This window comes from Lucilia sericata, unplaced genomic scaffold (assembly GCF_015586225.1).
Source record: "Lucilia sericata isolate MDLA Ls3-8-SP2 unplaced genomic scaffold, ASM1558622v1 Contig000061F_arrow, whole genome shotgun sequence".
NCBI lineage: Eukaryota > Metazoa > Arthropoda > Insecta > Diptera > Calliphoridae > Lucilia > Lucilia sericata.
Genome location: NW_023994096.1, coordinates 245,037 through 264,781, shown reverse-complemented (window position 1 = coordinate 264,781; position 19,745 = coordinate 245,037). Strand labels below are relative to the sequence as shown.

Here is a 19,745-nt window from a genome sequence, read left to right as displayed (position 1 = left end):
TCATTTCATTTCGTTACGTTTTATTTTTACTTCTGCTGCTGCTAATATGTATTTTCCTTGTACTATTTTAAGGATATTCCAATGATGATGATAACGACAACCGTTGTAGTCCTTTGTAGTTGCCAGTAAAGATAAATTTTATATTGATGGCACCATGTTATCAAAATAAAAAAAAAAATAATAATAAAAAGGAAACAACCGAATGAATGTTGGTCTTTCCTCCATTTTTAACTTTTAAAGTGTTTTTTTTCTTTAAATTTGCTGCCCATTTTCCAACTAAAATATATATTTGGGTCATTTAACTGCCATATGTTTGTAAGAAATCAAACAAAATTTAAAATCATTTTAGGTATAAATGTTGAGTTATTTAAATTTAATTTATATTCATTTCAAATCATATAATTTTAAAAGTTGCAATTGAAATTTAACATAAAAGAGATAGAACGTTTTTGGTCATTATAATAATGATATTGAAAAATGTTGTTCCTTATTATACAAATACAAAAAGAATAATGATTCCAAATGTATACCAGATGTCGGGAATGCATTGAGGAATCATCAAAAACTTACTTTGGCAAAAGATTGAGTTAGCTGTTTTTGAATATATGGTGTCGATATATTGATTATTTATTTAACATAACGGCCTTGGTTGTAATTATGTCAAATTACATAAAAATTAAATATATTGCATATTCAAAACAAATATATTTAATACATTCTCATCCCAAAAAAAAAATCTCTAATGACCATTATGTTAATCCATCTAAGTCAATTTTGTTCTATTTTCTGCCAACTTGGCCTTAACACCGATTTTACGTGACACGATTAATCATAAAAAAATGAGAAACTTAATTTTAAATCCAGGTTGGGATAAAATCACGCCATAAATAATTTATTGAGATAAAAAGGACAATTTTATTTTGTATGGTTATTTAGGATGAACATAAAAAATGGGTTGTAAATAAAATGTTTTCTTGTTAGGATTTTGTTTTTCTAACGGTTTTGTTTTAACAACCCGTTATAGATTAAATCCTGTTTGTAACTGTTTTGTTAAGCTAATAAATTGCTTAAAATGTTTCTATATCCTTCTTTCCCAGTTCTCAACAATTTTCCTTGAGATTATATTGTTTTCAATGGAATTATTAGAGTTTGGTTGGTAGGGGTTGAGGGTATGGTTATATGTATCTAAGAAAAATGTTATTGACCTTTTTCTTTTAGCACAAAAACAACACAATAGTATTAAATCTTTTTATACTCTCACATACCCCCAAAAAACACATAATTATGAGTACAAAATGTTTTATGACAACAATGATGATGATGATTTTGATAACATTTCATTAATATTCTCAAATTCATCCGAAAGAAAAAATCGTCTGCACGGTCTACAAGTATCAACAACATAAATTGTAAACAATTACAAACAATAGACCGAGATATTCAATCGATAGAGAATCATTTAAGCCACAACAAAAGGCCAAAAAATATAAAATAAATCTTAAAATATTGTGTGTCAGGCATAAAGAACAAAAAAAAAAAAAAAACAAAAACTCTTGTGACAAAGAAAAATTCCTTTTAATCTCATATTCTTTCCTTGCAAATCAAATGGACCTGGGTTTTTTGGAATATTTTTTTTTTCTGTTTGCCATCATTTAATATGAAGATACTCAAATTCTCATAAAATTGAAATATTGTTCTTTAACTAGATACATACAACCATCATTACTTTTGCCACAAGTTCTTGCCACCCACTTTGTTTTCACAATCACCCCAACCATCTGCAGTTACTTAGTCCACCAATTCTTCCTCCTAAATAAATGTGTAGAATTTCTGGTGAATCTATGAAAATGATTTAATAACATTGCTTTGACACTGGAGCAGCAGCGTAGTTATTTGGCATGTGGTAAATGATCTAAATGTGACCAACATGTTTAATATCAATAATATTTGAATGTATTAGTATTAAAAGATATCTCTTAAATGATCTTCTCTCTTACCATAGAATAATATTTATCTTAAAAAAACTAAAGCCCCTCATAAGGGTAAAATGGACTCCAATGCAAACCTCCAACAGCTATGGTGAAAACCAAAACCTGCAATAATTATAACTTCACCTTTTTATATAAATACCAAATGGAGCATATCGGGTATTATGGGAACAAATGGTAATGTCATACAAGTAAATTACACATAAAGTAGTAACGAAAAATTAGAACTTTTTAGATGCATAGACTGTCCGAAAATATTCATGACCATGCCAGAATTGAAAAATCTGAAATTTTTAAAATGCCAATTGCGGGAAAAAATGTGTTTTAGCGGTTAGCGGAAAATTTTAATAATTTTAAACAGCATTTGGAGATTTCTGGCATTTTCCCCAAGTAGACTATTTGTAATAAATATCGAATATTTCACATATTTTGTGATATTTACTTATTCTCTTTTTTCACGAATCATAGACTATATCGTCACCTGAAATGCAAAAGGACGTAACAACACTTTTCAAAATTTTACAGGAGAGACAAAAAACTAAATAAAATTAAAACTATTGTTGTTATAAAAATGAAATTTTCTTACATATAATATGTATATATAAACATCAATAAACACGTCTAGTCTAGTCTGTAGTCTAGTCTAGTCTATAGTCTAGTCTATAGTCTAGTCTATAGTCTAGTCTAGTCTAGTCTAGTCTATAGTCTAGTCTATAGTCTAGTCTATAGTCTAGTCTATAGTCTAGTCTATAGTCTAGTCTATAGTCTAGTCTATAGTCTAGTCTATAGTCTAGTCTATAGTCTAGTCTATAGTCTAGTCTATAGTCTAGTCTATAGTCTAGTCTATAGTCTAGTCTATAGTCTAGTCTATAGTCTAGTCTATAGTCTAGTATATAGTCTAGTCTATAGTCTAGTCTATAGTCTAGTCTATAGTCTAGTCTATAGTCTAGTCTATAGTGTAGTCTATAGTGTAGTCTATAGTCTAGTCTATAGTCTAGTCTATAGTCTAGTCTATAGTCTAGTCTATAGTCTAGTCTATAGTCTAGTCTATAGTCTAGTCTATAGTCTAGTCTATAGTCTAGTCTATAGTCTAGTCTATAGTCTAGTCTATAGTCTAGTCTATAGTCTAGTCTATAGTCTAGTCTATAGTCTAGTCTATAGTCTAGTCTATAGTCTAGTCTATAGTCTAGTCTGTAGTGTAGTCTATAGTCTATAGTGTAGTCTATAGTCTGGTCTATAGTCTAGTCTATAGTCTAGTCTACAGTCTAGTCTATAGTCTAGTCTATAGTCTAGTCTATAGTCTAGTCTATAGTCTTGTCTACAGTCTAGTCTTGTCTGTAGTCTAGTCCATAGTCTAGTCTATAGTTAACATTTCTGTTTTTAGTTGAATTTTAGTTTAAGGTAAAGTGTTATTTTTTGTTTTTTAGGTAATGCGTTTTATTTTTAGACTTTAACTTTAATCTGGTAAGAATATGCCAAACTTTGGCCGTCCTAAAACTTTTCAGTTCTAATATTCACAAGGGCCCAAGGTTGGTTTTTTTAATAGACGATTTAAAATTAAATTTAAAAAATAAGAGTCCTATATTCGGCTGTGCCGAATCTTATATTCCCTTCACCATGATGTGTTAAAGAGAATAGCCAGTACAAAAAATTATTACAAAAAATCAAAAATACCGGTTGTAAAACGAAAAAGTATCAGAAAGTCCCCTTTTATAGATTTTCAATCAATCAGGGTGTTGCCTATGTGCATAAAAACCAAAGAATGTGTTAATTATTAAAGAAAAATGTAGAAAAAATCGTTTCCTCCAGATTTCTATTAACTTAGAGTACCAAAAAGTCCCACTTTACATGTTCTCACTATTAAAGGTTCAATATTGTAGAAAATTCAAAAAGTACCTTTTGTAGAACGAAAAAGTACCAAAAAGTCCCCTTTTATGTGTTGTCACTTAATCCGGGCTCTACATACTTAATTTCATGTTTCTAGGTTCAATATTATACAAAATTCAAAAAGTACCTTGAATAACGAAAAAGTACCAAAAAATAGTTTGTCACTTACTCCAGGCTCTATTTACTTAATTTTATGTCTCCAACTTCAATATTATAGAAAATTCAAAAAGTACCTTTTGAAGAACGAAAACGTATCAAACGTAAATATATACATGATTATATGTTTTGTTGTTGTTTACAGTTTCTGTCTGAGCATGAATAAAATATCTAAATCTTTGATGAAATTTTCAGAAGTTGTCTCGGATTTTTGCTCATATCTACGGGATTTATGGACCGATTTTGTTGATTTTTAACTGCTTTCTTCCCTATGGTATGTCTGATAGAATTATGGAAGATTCGGATCTCGCAGATATCTGGGGTCTTCTGAAAACTGATTTCAACATACACACTGAGAGACAAACGGACATGGCTAAATCGACTCCGCTGTCTATAAGGACCCAGAATATATATATATATATATATATATATATATATATATATATATATATATATATATATATATATATATATATATATATATATATATATATATATATATATATACTTTATAGGGTCGGAAAATTATATTATAGAAATTACAAACGGAATGACAAACTTGTATATACCCTTCTCACGAAGGTGAAGGGTATAACAAGTAAGAGTGTTATATTCGACTATGCCGAATCTTATATACCCACCATCAAACCGTATGCTGTAAATGGAATTCTCCGCTATAAACATTAGGTTGATATTTTATATAGGGCTTAGGTCAATTATGGACACATCGCTTTCAGATTAACAAAATTCTCACTTCTAAAAACAAAAATTTTTTGTCCAACTTTTAAACCATGAACGTATATTGGCGGTCAATTATAAAATTCAGTAGAGAATTTTGGCCTGTAAGAAACTTTCTTCTGTATATCGACTTTCATTGCTATACTCGCATTTTTAAGCCAGTAATGTGCGTTAAAGTCATTTTCTGAAGGGGGTCTTATATGGGGCGTAGGGTCAATTATGGACCGGTTCTAATAAATTTCGGTACAGAAATTTGTGCTATACTCTTATTATTAAGATAGTAATGAGCGTTAAAGTAATTTTCTGAAGGGTACCTCATATGGGGGGTAGGTAAATTATGGACCGATCCTCATAAAATTCGGTAGATTGATATTTGACAGTGAGAAACTTACTTTTATCGAATTTCGCTAGACTCGTATTTTTAAGCCAGTAATGGGCGTTAAAGTCAGTTTTTGGAGGGGACCATATATGAGGGGTAGGGTAATTTATGACGCGATCCTGATAAAATTTGGTAGAGAGAATTTGGCTCATATAAAACTTATTTATGTCGAATTTCATCACTATACTCGCATTTTTAAAACAGTTATGACTGTTAATGCTGTTTTCGTGGGGCCACCCTCAACCCTCTAGCTCTTTCCGTTCGGACTCTATCTTGCTTTCAACAGACAGACGGACGGACAGGCATGGCTAGATCGTCTTAGAATTTAACAAGGACCCAGAATATATGTATATACTTTTGTGGGTCTATGATCAATATTTCTATGTGTTACAAACGGAATGACAAAATCAATATACCACCATCTTTTTTGATGGTGGGTATAAAAAGGACACAAAGGAACTCTTTTGGCGATTGACACAAAATCATTGAGATTTTTAATAGGCAAACTTATAACAGTTATGGATAAATTATGAAAGTTGTGCTATTTAGGCAAAAAAAATCTCTTGAGAGCTTTTATGTTGGTCACATTGAGAATCCTTGCTGTTCATTGTTGTTGTTTTGGTTTTGTTCATTATTTATTTTATTGTTATTGGTGTCTGAGCTGTACGTATGTATGTGTATCTGTATCTATCCGAGTGTCTTAGTATTGGTATTTCTTTATACATCTGTGTGTTTGTATATATTCTATTGGAGATTTTGAAAATTAATTGTTGCTCTGTAGGTTATTTAGCCACTCATCATTATTGTCTCTTGTTCCTTCTTCTTACGAACGTGTCTACTTGAAAACAACAGGATTCATCTTAACCGAAAATAAACGGGGTGGTGGTTACAGATTTTTCCTGCTTTCATTTTATTACATAGATATTTCCAAGCCAAGCCAAAACCATTCCAATTTCACTTTTTCTTAACAATGAAAAATAAACATTTTTCTGCTCCAACTTTATTATAAATATGTGGTAAGTATTTTTAATATTCTTTTTATACCCTACACCACTTTAGTGGGGAGGGTATATTGGGTTTGTGCTGATGTTTGTAACGCACAATAATATTGGTCCTATACCCACCTTAAAGTATACCAATCGGCTCAGAATCATTTTCTGAGTCGATTTAGCTATGTCCGTCCGTCTGTCCGTCTGTCCGTCCGTCCATGTAAACCTTGTAATCAAACTACAGGTCGCAATTTTGAAGATAATTCAATGAAATTTGGTACATGATCTTCTATTGCGCCAGGGACGAAGCCTATTAAAAATGGTTAAGATCGGTCCATTAACCTAGCCCCCATACAACTGAACCCCCCAAAAGGGCTTGTAATCTTTGTAATCAAACTACAGGTCGCAATTTTGGAGATAATTCAATGAAATTTGGCACATGATCTTTTATGGTATCGTAGACGAAGCCTATTGAAAATGGTTAACATCGGTCCATTATTTCACCTAGCCCCCATACAACTGAACCCCCGAATAGGGCTTTTAAAACTTGTAATCAAACTACAGGTCGCAATTTTGGAGATAATTCAATGTAATTTGATCTTTTGGTACCGTAGATGAAGTCTGTTGAAAATGGTTTACATCGGTCCATTATTTCACCTAGCCCCCATACAACTGAACCCGCCGAATAGGGCTTTTAAGTTCATAATTATGTTTAATATACTCATATCTCGATAAAAAGCTGCAATAACCAAGTTGTATACAGGACTTGATGACCCCCACGAATTCCATAATAATAGGTTCTCACATGACCCTAGCCCCTATGAAAAGCCCCCATCAAAATTTCACTTAAATGTCCACAATTTTATTCAACAATAAACGGCTTAAGTATGTATATCTAATGCAAGGTACAATTCAACTTAAATGCTTTATTATGGCAACTAAATCACATTATATTTTTGTCAAAGGTGTAGGGTATTATATAGTCGGCCTCGCCCGACTATAATTTCTTACTTGTTTTTATATATATTTTGTTGTTATTATTGCTGTTGTTGTTACGAATATTTATGAACATTTGCCGTTGGTTAAAGGACAATGAATGGCCATGGTCAAACAAATTCAGTGTAGTAAACTGTGAGTGAGTTGGTGTTGGATGGTTGGTTGGGTTTGGTTTATAATATAAATAGTCGTATTTTTGGGTATTAAATAACATTTAAGTAGTAAAATCGCAACATAAAATGAAACAGAAGAAAAAAAACTAAGTAAAACGAGATGATAAAATAAACAGAAAGTACTTAAAAGGATTTGTAAATATTTTGATAAATATTTGCTGTAGTATTGTAAATTTAGCTGCTGCTTTAATATTATTTTTTAATACATCCTTGAAGGAGATAAAATAAATAATGTATTTGAAAATGATTATTAAGATATTTAAGTGGAACACTTGGCATTATTTCGAATTTATCGTAGACATGCAGACTACAAAAAAAGAAGAACTAAAATTTGTAAGAGATTTTTTGTTGTGTACAAAAGAAATCGTTAAGTAATTTTGATAGGTGAAATTATAAATTTACTTGTTATATAGTCTAAATCAAAAGTTCCTAAATGGGGGTTCATGGACCTTTTGGGGCCCATAACAACATCCCAGTTATTAAGTTATTGAAAATATTTATAATATCTTAAAATTTTTCTATTTCTAAATATTTCGGAATTGCAGGCATTAAACAATTTGATTGAGACCAAAACCGGATCGGACAGATGTCTGGTAATGGGTTTTTTAGCATTATTATTCCATTGCACTAATATTTAATATAGATCGCATTGATAACAATTTTGTCATAATTTTTGCGTTATTTATAATTATTTCAGAATCACTCAATGGCTAATAGTGCAATGTCCGACTACCCATAACTTCAGATAGTGTAATAGATAATAAATATCAATAAAACTTGAAAAAATTGGTGGTCAGAATGTGGTCAGAGTATTATTCCCACCAAATTTAATTAAGTTCAAACTTAACCTTTAAATATTTTGTAGCCATTTTAAAATTTTCAAAAGAGTAAAAACATTATGGTATATATGATTTAATGTTGAAAACGAAATAAGCCGGCTGTCATAAGCGCAGTAGAAGCTGTAGTCTGGTATCAATGAAATTTTGTGGAAATAGTTGCCTGACTTTATGGATTTCAATAGACGAACATTGCACTATGGGCCAGAGTGATACAAAAGTATTTTTTTATAATTTATCAACAGTATTAAGTGTGTAACTGAGTGCCGCTTTTTTAATCAGATTTGCATCAATTGAATTTGCCCGCATAATCAAGTTAGAAAAATCGCTTAAAAGCACCGGATGTACAACATCCTTTCACTTACCAGTCTTCTTTTACATCTCCGCGGATTTCAAAAATCCCGTTCAGTGTTCAATTTTTATATTTCTAGGTCATTGAGGACCTTCTAAATTATTTAAAATGTAAAAAACATAAAGTTTCAACGCCCATTTTTCCTGTAAATTCTCCGTCCTTGGTGGAAAAGTTTGAATTCTAAATGTTTAATATGCATGGAATTATTAACTTCATTGGTTTTTATAGGACTTCAAAATTAGCTGAAATGTAAAAAAACACAATTTTGCCACGCATCTTTTCATCTCAATTCTAATTCTAGTAAGGCGTTGCTTCATTATTAGGACTATATGCAAGGCAATTTTCAGCTTCCTGTGTCTTTATGAGACTTTAATGTATGCTAAAATGTTAAAAGGTTGAATTTTACCAAGCCCTTTTTTTCCTAATTATCCGCCCACAAACATCCGGCTACGTTAGGATTTGACCTAGGTATTTTACTATATCTATGTCAAGTTTTAGCTTTCTAGCCCATCTCTGGACCAAAAATCAAAAATTCGGCTACGTTATTATTTGACCTAGGCATTTTACTATATCTGTGCCATGTTTCAAAAAGCTCTGTATAGACAAAAAAGGGGAACAAATAATTAAGGAAATTATTTATATAGATTCGTACCTTATTAAAAACCTTTAAGGGATATAATCGTACTTATTTTTGGTACTTTTTACAAAAACTTATTGAATGTTGCAATTTTTGGGAAATAAATTTGTTGCAGCGCTAGCGAGAGAAAAAAGCACCCAAAGGGACACAAAAAGGCGAACTTTAAAGTTATTCAATCTCATTGAGACAATTTTGATTAAAGTTTACAAAGTGGCAGATTTAGTTACACTAAATAGTATACTTTTTGAAACTCCGATTACAAACCCAAATTAAGACCATACTCAGGTATTTGTTAGTCAAATTTCGGTTTTATTTAAATAAAGGTAGCGAAGCATTAAGAGTAAGCTAATTATAAATAAGGCTCTCAACTATAACGTAAACACTTACGGCTGTATTTATAAAAACTTATTTTAGGTTTATTAAACAATTTTAGGCAAAATTTAGGAAAATCGTATTTATAAACGTGAAATAGCTTAAAACACCTTCAATAAACCATTGACAATTAGAAGAATTTTATTGTAGGCTCGACCCTTCTTTAATCCAACAATAAGTTGATTTTTAACAATTTTTTTCTCAGATAAAGATTTTTCCGGTAATTTTAGGTTGATTGCGAAAACTAATTATGGTTTCTTTTAAAATAAAATCTACCATATATATATTTATTATACCCACCATCAAAAAAGATGGGGGGTATATTGATTTTGTCATTCCGTTTGTAACACATCGAAATATTGGTCATAGACCCACAAAAGTATATATATTCTAGGTCCTCATTAAATTCTAAGACGATCTAGCCATGTCTGTCCGTCTGTCCGTCCGTCTGTCTGTCTGTTGAAAGCACGATAGAGTCCGAATTGAAAGAGCTAGAGGGTTGAAATTTCACATAAATATTTCTTATAGGTAAGGTTTGTTTGGTATTGAAAATGGGCAATATCGGTCCACGTTTTCGGATAGCCCCTATACAAGTGGCCCCTCGAAAAGCAGCTTTAATAGCCATAACTTGTTTAAAAATACGAATATAGCAATAAAATTCGACATAAATAAGTTTCTTGTGATCCAAAATCACTATGCAAAATTTTATGAGGATCGGTCCATAATTGACCCTACCCGCTATATAAGGTCCCCTTCAGAAAATGACTTTAACGCTCATTATTGGCTTAAAAATACTAGTATATAGATGAAATTCGACATAAGTAAGTTCAATACGAGTCAAAATCTATCTAAAAAATTGTATGTTGATCGGTCCATGATTGACCCTACCCCCCATATAAGGTCCCCTTCAGAAAATGACTGCAACGCTCATTAATCAATTAAAAATACGAGTGTAGCGTTGAAATTTGACACAAATAAATTTAATACGAACCAAATTCTGTCTACCAAATTTTATGAGGATCGACCCATAATTGACCCTACCCCCCTATATAAGGTCCCCTTCAGAAAATTACTTTAACGCTTATAACTGGCCTAAAAATACGAGTATATAGATAAAATTCGACATAAGTAAGTTTCATTCGAGTCAAACGAGGTTTGATGGTGGGTATATAAGATTCGGCATAGCCGAATATAACACTCTTACTTGTTTTTCTTAAAAGTTTGTTTTTATTGTCAAAAATCTATTATAAACAAAAATATGAAATTAAGAAAACCGAATCAACGAATATTTTATCCTAATTGTACGCAACACTAACACATAAAATGACAGCCATATTGTACAGTGCTGCCAACTTAAACATAAATCAGCACAATAGTTAATATACGTTTATTATTTGTTTATGAATATCACAATTTTATTAATGGTTTTTAAGGCTAAAGTGTGCTTTAACTATTGAGTGCATTAAAAGCAAAATAAGATTTTTTTTATAAATACAAGCGTTAGTATGGGTTATCAATGGTAATCCTTAGATGAAACTTCGGCATAAGAGTATACTCCTTCCTATCAGAGATATCGAACAGGATACACGGATTATTTTTGTAGTTTATAACATTTCAAATCAAGGCATGCACTTTCATTTGTTAAATAAAACTCATATGACATTTTCAATTAACTTTCATTATAAACTTAATGCCTTTGTATGTTCATGATTCCATTCAAATGATGCTCGTTGCCATAGTGACATTTAGAAAGAAGGAAGCAAAACATTTTTTTATAAACATAGACTTCAAAAGAAGCAAATAACCTTCATTTATAATTTAAATAGTCGGGTTAATTATTTAAATATGAAATTAAAATTTCTTTCTATTAAAAATGAATACAAATGTCAAAACTCCCTTGACATAAAAGGCACACTTACGCATAATAATTAGCTGCAGTGTAAAAGGAAACATACATATGTATATGCAAACACAGGTACAAATATAACGGTACATGTGTGAAATTAACTTTTGTATAAGTGAGTTACATACACACACATATAGAACATACAGAAACACAGTATTTTTTAAATAACAGTAAAAAAAGCTTAAAATCTTCACGTAAATACATACATATGTATGTATGTGTATGTATAAATTTTATTAAATGTTAAGCTTATTAAATGATAATTGAGAATATATAATGATAATGTAACATCATAATTAATTACGAGATGAGGGGAAAGATGAAAAGAAACACTGAACCTACAACGAAAGAACGAAGGGACATACAAACAAACTCTGTCCAACATTTTTACATTTATATAGAAAAAAAAACGAAAGCTTTTAAAACTTATGCAAATTTAAAGAGAAGAGAAGGCGCAGTAAAAGAACAAAAATAAAACACAACATTTGCATTTAAATAAATATTAATCAAATAATGCATCATATGTTTATAAAGAATAATTTTAAAAATATGAAAAAGAGCACAAGAGTTTGATGATAAAAATAGAGAGTGAGAATCCATAAATAGGTTCAAAACAAATAAAGCTTTTAAGATAAACAATGAAAAGGATTCTATATAAATGAGTAAGTGTGTGTGTGTCTGTGAATGTAACGGTATTTGCCAGTCAGAAAGAGAAAGAGAGTAAATTTAACTTTTATTATTTAGTACTAAAAGAAAACTTTTTGCCATTGTTTGTTCATGCTTTTTTAGTATTTGGATGCTGTGAGCAAAGAACCAAATAATTTTATATGCTGCACATTGATTTTCAGTCAGGTGGAGACAGTTGACGTGTACGGTTGTTAATTAAACGGCTCAAGTGTTTAAGTGTAAAAGTTTGTGCAAAAAGAAAAAAATCCTATAGTGAAAAAAATTAATTTTTAAAATGAAGAATAATTTCTAATCTTTTCAACATTATTTAATAAATTAATGGAAAATGATCAAAAAGTATGCAAAAATAATTAATATTTGTTAAATATTCTTTCTTAAAAACTAGCAATTATTGAAAATAAAATAAATCAGACAGGAAAAAATAGGAAAAAAATCACATCCTTTTGTTAACATCTATTTGCAAGAAGCTAGAAAAAAATGTAGTATACCAAAGTAAATCCTTATACCAAGAAAATTTGTTAAGAAAAAAAGAAAATCTAAAGCTTATTTTTGGTATTTTTTCGATGGCATAAGTTTTAATGAATACATGTACTCACCACACCCTGATCCTGTTTAACATAAAAATAACACCAATACTTGGAACAAAAAAATATATATAATATATACCCATAAGTACGTCTATATAAAGTAAAATAAATACGTGAGCATATTTAACAAAAAAAGAAAAACTAAATCTAAAGAGAGTAAAAACGAAGAGTTTAATACAGCAAAGAGAGCAAAACAAAATGCCTGAAATGTAAAAATAGAAAAAAACGAAATAAAAACGGGAATAAAAATAAAAAAGGATATAAAAGGAAACGAGTAAAAAATAAATGGGAATCGTGTTCTAAAAGAGGAAATACAAAAACAAGTAATACGAGCAAAGTAATTGTGTGTGATTGACAGTTTTCTTTGCTCAAACAGTGTCTGTGTGTGCGTGTGTGTTTGCCAGTGCTAAAAGTTTTTATGTTTCTTTTTGTCGTTGTTGTTATTGTTCTTGATGTGTTTTTTAGTGTAGCATACTTTACAGAGATTTCAAGCCATAAAATCCTGTTGGGTTTTCTACTCATCGTTGTCGTCATCTTCGTCAACGATGTTGCTGTTGTTTTTATTTTTTTTATTGCTATAGTTATTGCTGTTCATGTTGTTATTGTTGGTTGTAAACTTCAAAAAAGAGGCTGCTGCTGTGAAATTTATTACGCATCGCAAACTCGTTAGAACAAGACGTTAAGAGTTATAAGAACTCACATAAAAAAATAATATTTTTAATTTTTTTCCAATTGAAATATTATAGAGTGCGGGAAAACTAAAAGAAAGAACAATTGTTTAAAGGACATTTAAAGAACTACCCGAAATAATTATACAAAATAATAAAGGTTATTTGATTTTTTATATAAAATTTTTCGATTTTAAGTGGAAATAAGAATGTGTTTTTAAAATTTACGAAAATTATTATAAAAATTTTGCAAAAAGCTTTGAGTTTAATAAAATTGAAGTAATAAACACAAGTGTAATAACAAACGTGTGAAAATATATTTTGTTTTGTAAGTTCCAGGCGAATTTTGGAGATAGCATATTTCTTTCCTAAAGAAGTATAAACAATTTAAACATTTTAAGGTATGACAAATATCTGGTAAACGAAGTTTACCAGATATTTTTATTTTTTATTTTTATGCGAAAAATTATTTTACTTTTACTTAGTTTAAGGATAAGAAAATAAAATGTTCCCCAAATTCTCCCCAGTGATCAGATATGTTCGGTCTAGGATTTCATGCAGCCACCATACAAGTGGCTAACCGGAGCACAGTTAAAATATCGATAGCACTGTGCAACAGTCATTTTCACACAAGAAAAAGCCTATATGTACAGGAAACTGTGGACCATTAGTATTAACAATGTGTACTCAGTTTTTCATAATCAGCTCTTATGCACCTGTAAAAGGTCTTTAAAATTTAAAAAGGACATACGATTTCAAAAGATGAAATTCCAAATTTATATATTTATTTATTTATATATCCTGTACCTATGTGTACAGGAAACTGTTACCATTAGTTTTAACTATGTGTACTCAGTTTTTCATAATCAGCTCTTAAGCCCCTGTAAAAAGACTGTAAAGTTTAAAGGACATACGATTTCAAAAGATGAAATTTCAAATTTTTATAAAAAATTTGATGTTAATATTAATGTCAAAGAAGCTTAGAACCTCAGCTTCAAAATAATATAATTTATTTCAATTCATCGGGATTAAAAAATTAATGGAAGCTTAAAGTACATTTATCACAAAAAAGTAGTTAACAAGTTTTATTTCGAGACCTTTTTCACATATAATTTCTTTTTCGACTTTTTATCTAAAAGAGTCAAATATATAATACAGATAGAATGTACAGATTCCCAGCTTTCATTTGATACCAATATTAGCGTCGTACAATATATAAAACATAAAAACATATAAATATTTAAAATATTCGTTTGAAATTGTAAGTCCTTTTATAGCAATATGTACATATAAATAAAAAACCCACTTAACGATTTTGAAGACTCTAACTACAATAGTTTTCCAGATTTACAATATGTTACACATGAGAGATGTCAAGCAAATTATTGCAACTTTGCCTGTTTCTATCTATCGCCAATTTCTATCTATCTATAAAAAATTTTAGGAATATAAGAGTTTCCAAGATACACGAAATTTTGTAATTAATTCATATATGTGGTACCAAGCCACCCATTGAAAGTCCGCCCGTTATTCTCTAATGTCAAAGTTCTTCATGTAAAATGTGTAGATTCTAGCTCTAATAGTCTCTCAGTGGGGGCTTCAAGCTCCCCCAGATGAAAGCCCGCACTTTTTCCCCAAAATGTTCAGATGAATATTAAAATAATTTGTGCAAAATTTTAAGAATTAAGTTCTGTTAGTTTTCCAGATAAACGAAATTTTATATTTAATTCATATGGGAGGTGCACAGTTGCCCATTAAAAGTCCGCCCGTAATATTCTAAATGCTCAGATGAATGTCAAAATTCTTCAAGTAAAATTTGAAGATTCTAGCTCTAATAGCTTCTCAGAAATACAATTTTTTCTATTTAATTCATATGGGGACATCAAGCCCGCCCAGATGAAAGTCCGCTTTATTTCCTCCAAAATGTTCAGATCAATATTTAAGTTCTTCGTGCAAAATTTGAAGAATTTTATTCCATTAGTTTCCCAGATAAACGAATTTTTGTATTTAATTAATATGGGAGGTGCCGCTCCCCTCATGGGTAGTCCGCCAATTTATTACCCAAAATGTTTAAATGGATGTTAAATTTTTAATTTTTGTATTTAATTTATATGGGAGGTGCCACGCCCCCTAATGCTAGTCCGTCTACCTTTTGTCCTAAATATTCATATTGACACTAAAGTGGCTCCGACAAAATTTCAGGACTCTAAATGTTATATTGTTTCAGATATACTGAATTAATATTTCCTTAATAGGGGCGCGGCTCCTCGCCTTCTTGAAATTTCAAAATAAAAAGTAGCCTATAACCACTTCCAGACATGCTGGACTACACTGTGAAAATTTCAAGAAAATCAGTTCAGCCGTTTAGTAGTCTATAAACTTCAAATATCCAAACATACAAACATATAAACTTACAAACACACATTAAATTTTATATATATAGAAGATAAGAGCTGATTATAAAAATCGGTGTATGCAGAATAGCTATAAATGGAATCTAGTTTCATATGCATATTTTACAATTTAGTTTGTGTACCCATTTGATCATAGCTCCATTAAATCCTTTTCTGGAAATGACTTTAACGCTCATACCTAGCTTATTTATAAATAAACAAATTTCATAAGAACCAAAACCTCTCAATTCCATTAAAATCGATTCATAATTGGACATATCCCTACACCTATTGTAGTTTATTCACAAAAATCACATATCACATTTATTCACTATTTAAAATAGTGTAGATATTGATCTATAATTAACTCAAGCCGCCATAAACTCCCTTCTAAAATTAACTTCAATTTAACATAAATAAGATACGACTTAGCCGAATTATTGTTAATTATGTTAGCTTAATAATAGTTTAAAATATGCAAATTATTGTTAATTATGTTAGCTTAATAATAGGTTAAAATATGCAAAGGGACCCTCTTCTAGAGCACTACCATAATAAGAATACAATGACCATCAGATATAAAATCTGACAGGTACAACTTCTAAAGATCAAGGAAAATTGCAACAGTCGATCAAAATCTCGATATTCTACAGTTTGCACCCAGTTCTATAAGAATTCCTTTCCTTATAACTGTAAATTACCATAGAGTAATTTAGTTTGCAGTTCAAGGAACACAGACACAATTTATGGGTAGTTTATTTTCAATTACATACCTTGTTTTTCTCCATCTCTAATTTTTATTTACACAATTTTTTATTTGCCTTGATTATCACATTCTTTTAAACCTTAGTTTACAAATTTGATTAAACTTTTTATTGAATAAATTGTAGTTATTTAATTTGCTGATCAAGTTTTTCCAGCCTTTAAACGTGCTTTAAAGATGTGAGCATCCAATTAATGCTTTGATTGTTTCAATCATCGACTTAATTGATTTTTAATAAATTTTTAACCAAACATTTAGTTCATTTGATTAAAAAACTAATTAAAATTTAAGTTTTATTTTATCAAATATTTAATTTATTCAATTAATGAATTAATTCATTTTAAATTTTAGTTTTATTACTGATCGTTTTTATTATTACTTTTTTAATTGGAAAAAAATATTTTTTTCAAATTTCATAATTGTTATTATCTTTTGTTGATAGGTGCAAAACATGCTCGATACAATTAATTTGATAATTAAAGCACATTTTCTGTTTTTTCTGTAAATATCGACAGATTTTGATACAATTTAAAAAAGATTAAAGAGGTTAACAAATTTATATAAAAAAGTCGAAATTCAGATACCCAAATATACATTTCCGAAGGATTCAGCACAGTTATTTGAGATATTGTGTTTTAAAGTGTTCTTAACCAACACGAAGTGTAATAAATTCTTTTAACACTGTGTTTGGGATTAGTATTAGTGTATTAATTTACAATTATTTCCTTTGAATGCCCTCTATTTTTATATAAGTTTCCTCGATTCTACGCTTCTCATTATATTTTCTACAAGTAATTTTCTCAAGTATATTGGCCCTTAAGTGCTTTAGGAATACAAATAATAGAAAGGGAAACATTTTTGTAATCATGGGTATGATAAAATTCATACAAAATCTTCTTACTTGAGTTTTGTAAAATTTAAAAAAAATTAAAAACATTTATGCTTTTAAAAATGGCAAATTTAACATTGATTGTATATTAGATTACACCGTCCGACAAAAGGATAAAAAATTCGTTAGACACAAACCGGATAATATACTTACGTCTAAAACTATAAATTTAATGGAGAAAAACTGTGTTTTTTGTTTTTCATTTCGTGTCTAATTTTGATGTCGGACGGTGTTATCAGCACTACGAAAATCTCTAATATTTCTCTAATATTTTAATTGGTTTCAAAAGAAAAATTTGAAAATAAATAACAATAAATTAAGCTACAAATGTATATTATTTTTTATTAATAAACACTTTTAAAAAGTTGGCACTGCAAGAAATAAATTGTTTATATTCAAAATAAATGTGTGTGTATGTTGTTTTTGTTTCATTAGACAATAGAATAAATGATAAATGTTTGTTTAGGAATACACATTCCTATAATCATTGTCCAAAAATTAAGATAAACAAATAAATTTTTTAAGTATATGTTATACTGAAATGGAATATATACATTGTAGGTATATATTTTAGTGCCAAATTTTTTGCAAATATTATTTTATATGTAGTCTTTGTATTATTGTCAAAAATTATGCGAAACCACCCACAGAAAAAAAAACACCTTAATAAGTTAATGACCATATTATTTTTTGATATCAATCATTGAGAATGCGTATGTTAGTTTTGAATATAAAATGGTCATTTACTTTAAGAGTGTCAAAACTGAAAATTTTGCTTGGAATCTATGCAATCTTCACCATGTATTAATGTATATAATTTACTATAGATATTGTTTTAATTTTTTTCATAATGAGTGTATATTGATTTTTCATTCCGGTTGTATAAATATTCTGAATCCTTATAAATTTCAAGACGATCTTTCCTTCTGACTCCCTGTCTGACTATAAAGTCGAAAAGAAAATATATAGAATGCTGAAATTTTCCACAAATATTTTTTATTGATGAAGGTCGTTTGATATGCGTAACATTATGAAAGTTTTTGGTTCTGTAATAATATTGGCTTAATTAATTTGTTAAAATTCCAACTTCCTCATCTGCATATCTGTTGCCAAAATAATGATTTTGAAACATTTTTTATGTTCCAAAACCTGCTGAATATATTTTAAAATCCGTTTATGAGACACAAATTTTCACCTCAATCGGTCAAGAACTGCCGGAGTTAGAGGGGGTCAAAGTTGGACATTTTGGTCATACAGGGTGTTTAGCAATTGAGTGTAACTTTTCATCTATTGGTCTTAGAAAAAATTAATTAAAAACAAAAACAATTCTTTTTCAAAATGGGCCCTTTTTTGTTCAAGAATACGATTTTTCAACATGTACCATTTACTTTTCCCCCCATTTTTTTTCAAAATTGATTGTTTTGCTCAAATGAAAGCTTAGACAATTTCCTTCAACTCTCCGAAAATTTCATCCAAATCGATTTTTTGAGTTTCAGTTAAATCGGTTGCAAAAAAAAAACAAAAAAAAACAAGTAAGAGTGCTATATTCGGCTGTGCCGAATCTTATATACCCTTCACCATAGTGACTATATAATTATTATAGCAATACCAAAACAAAATGAACAACAATGGTTAAATTCGGTCTATTATATAGCCCCTATACGAAAATTAGTTTTCCATCCATAAATTGCTTAAATGTATCGGAACAATGAATTATTATGAAAAATAAATCACATTTAATATTCATGTAGGGTATCATATTTTCTTACTTGTTTCATGTGCGAAAATGGCTGTTGTATGGTGTTATCAAAAACAGTTTTCTCCCAAATCCCCAAATACAAATCGAAGGTACCGTTAATCAGTGACAGATATCGGCCTAAGTTCTTTACTATTTTATTCTCTTCTTTATTGTCCATAAGTCACATGAAAATTTTCTCGAAATTTTAATACAAAATTGTTAAAAGTATAAAACTGGTGCTTTGAAACTGCCGTCTGAAGGGTTTTTCATTTAAGAAAAATGGCCCCGATTTTGGGGCAATTTTGCATTATGAAATAAATGCCCGATTTCTTAACGAAAATTAGCTCCAAAATAATTAAAAAATTGCCCAAATTTAAAGTTAAAAGTGACCCCAATAAAATTCTTCACATTAAAGAATACTTATGGAAAATTTCAATACTTTCTTGTAGGTATTATCAGGATACTAAAGGACAGACAAGTGTTGTCCAATAATTAAAATTTTTGTTATTACAAATGAGCCTGAAAATATATAATTGCTATTAATGGACGTCCAGAGTACTTTTGTTAGTACTTGTGTTACTAACATCTACCACAGGATTCCATCTAGAAAC

At 29.6% G+C, this 19,745-nt stretch overlaps 1 protein-coding gene across 25 annotated transcripts in view; it reads left to right on the top strand.

The window, feature by feature from the left end:
* The first annotated feature begins 12,240 nt into the window (after window positions 1-12,240).
* LOC119616170 (glutamate-gated chloride channel) overlaps window positions 12,241-19,745 on the top strand; it is a 106,215-nt gene continuing 98,710 nt past the window's right edge. For 12 of the 25 annotated variants that reach the window (XM_037972478.1, XM_037972475.1, XM_037972461.1 and 9 more), the window contains exon 1: window positions 12,241-12,432. The gene's annotated coding sequence lies outside the window, so the exon portion shown is untranslated. Of the gene's footprint in view, window positions 12,433-12,458; window positions 12,769-13,715; window positions 13,753-19,745 lie in introns of those variants that run through there. The other 13 variants (XM_037972468.1, XM_037972464.1, XM_037972469.1 and 10 more) reach the window with 4 other exon arrangements.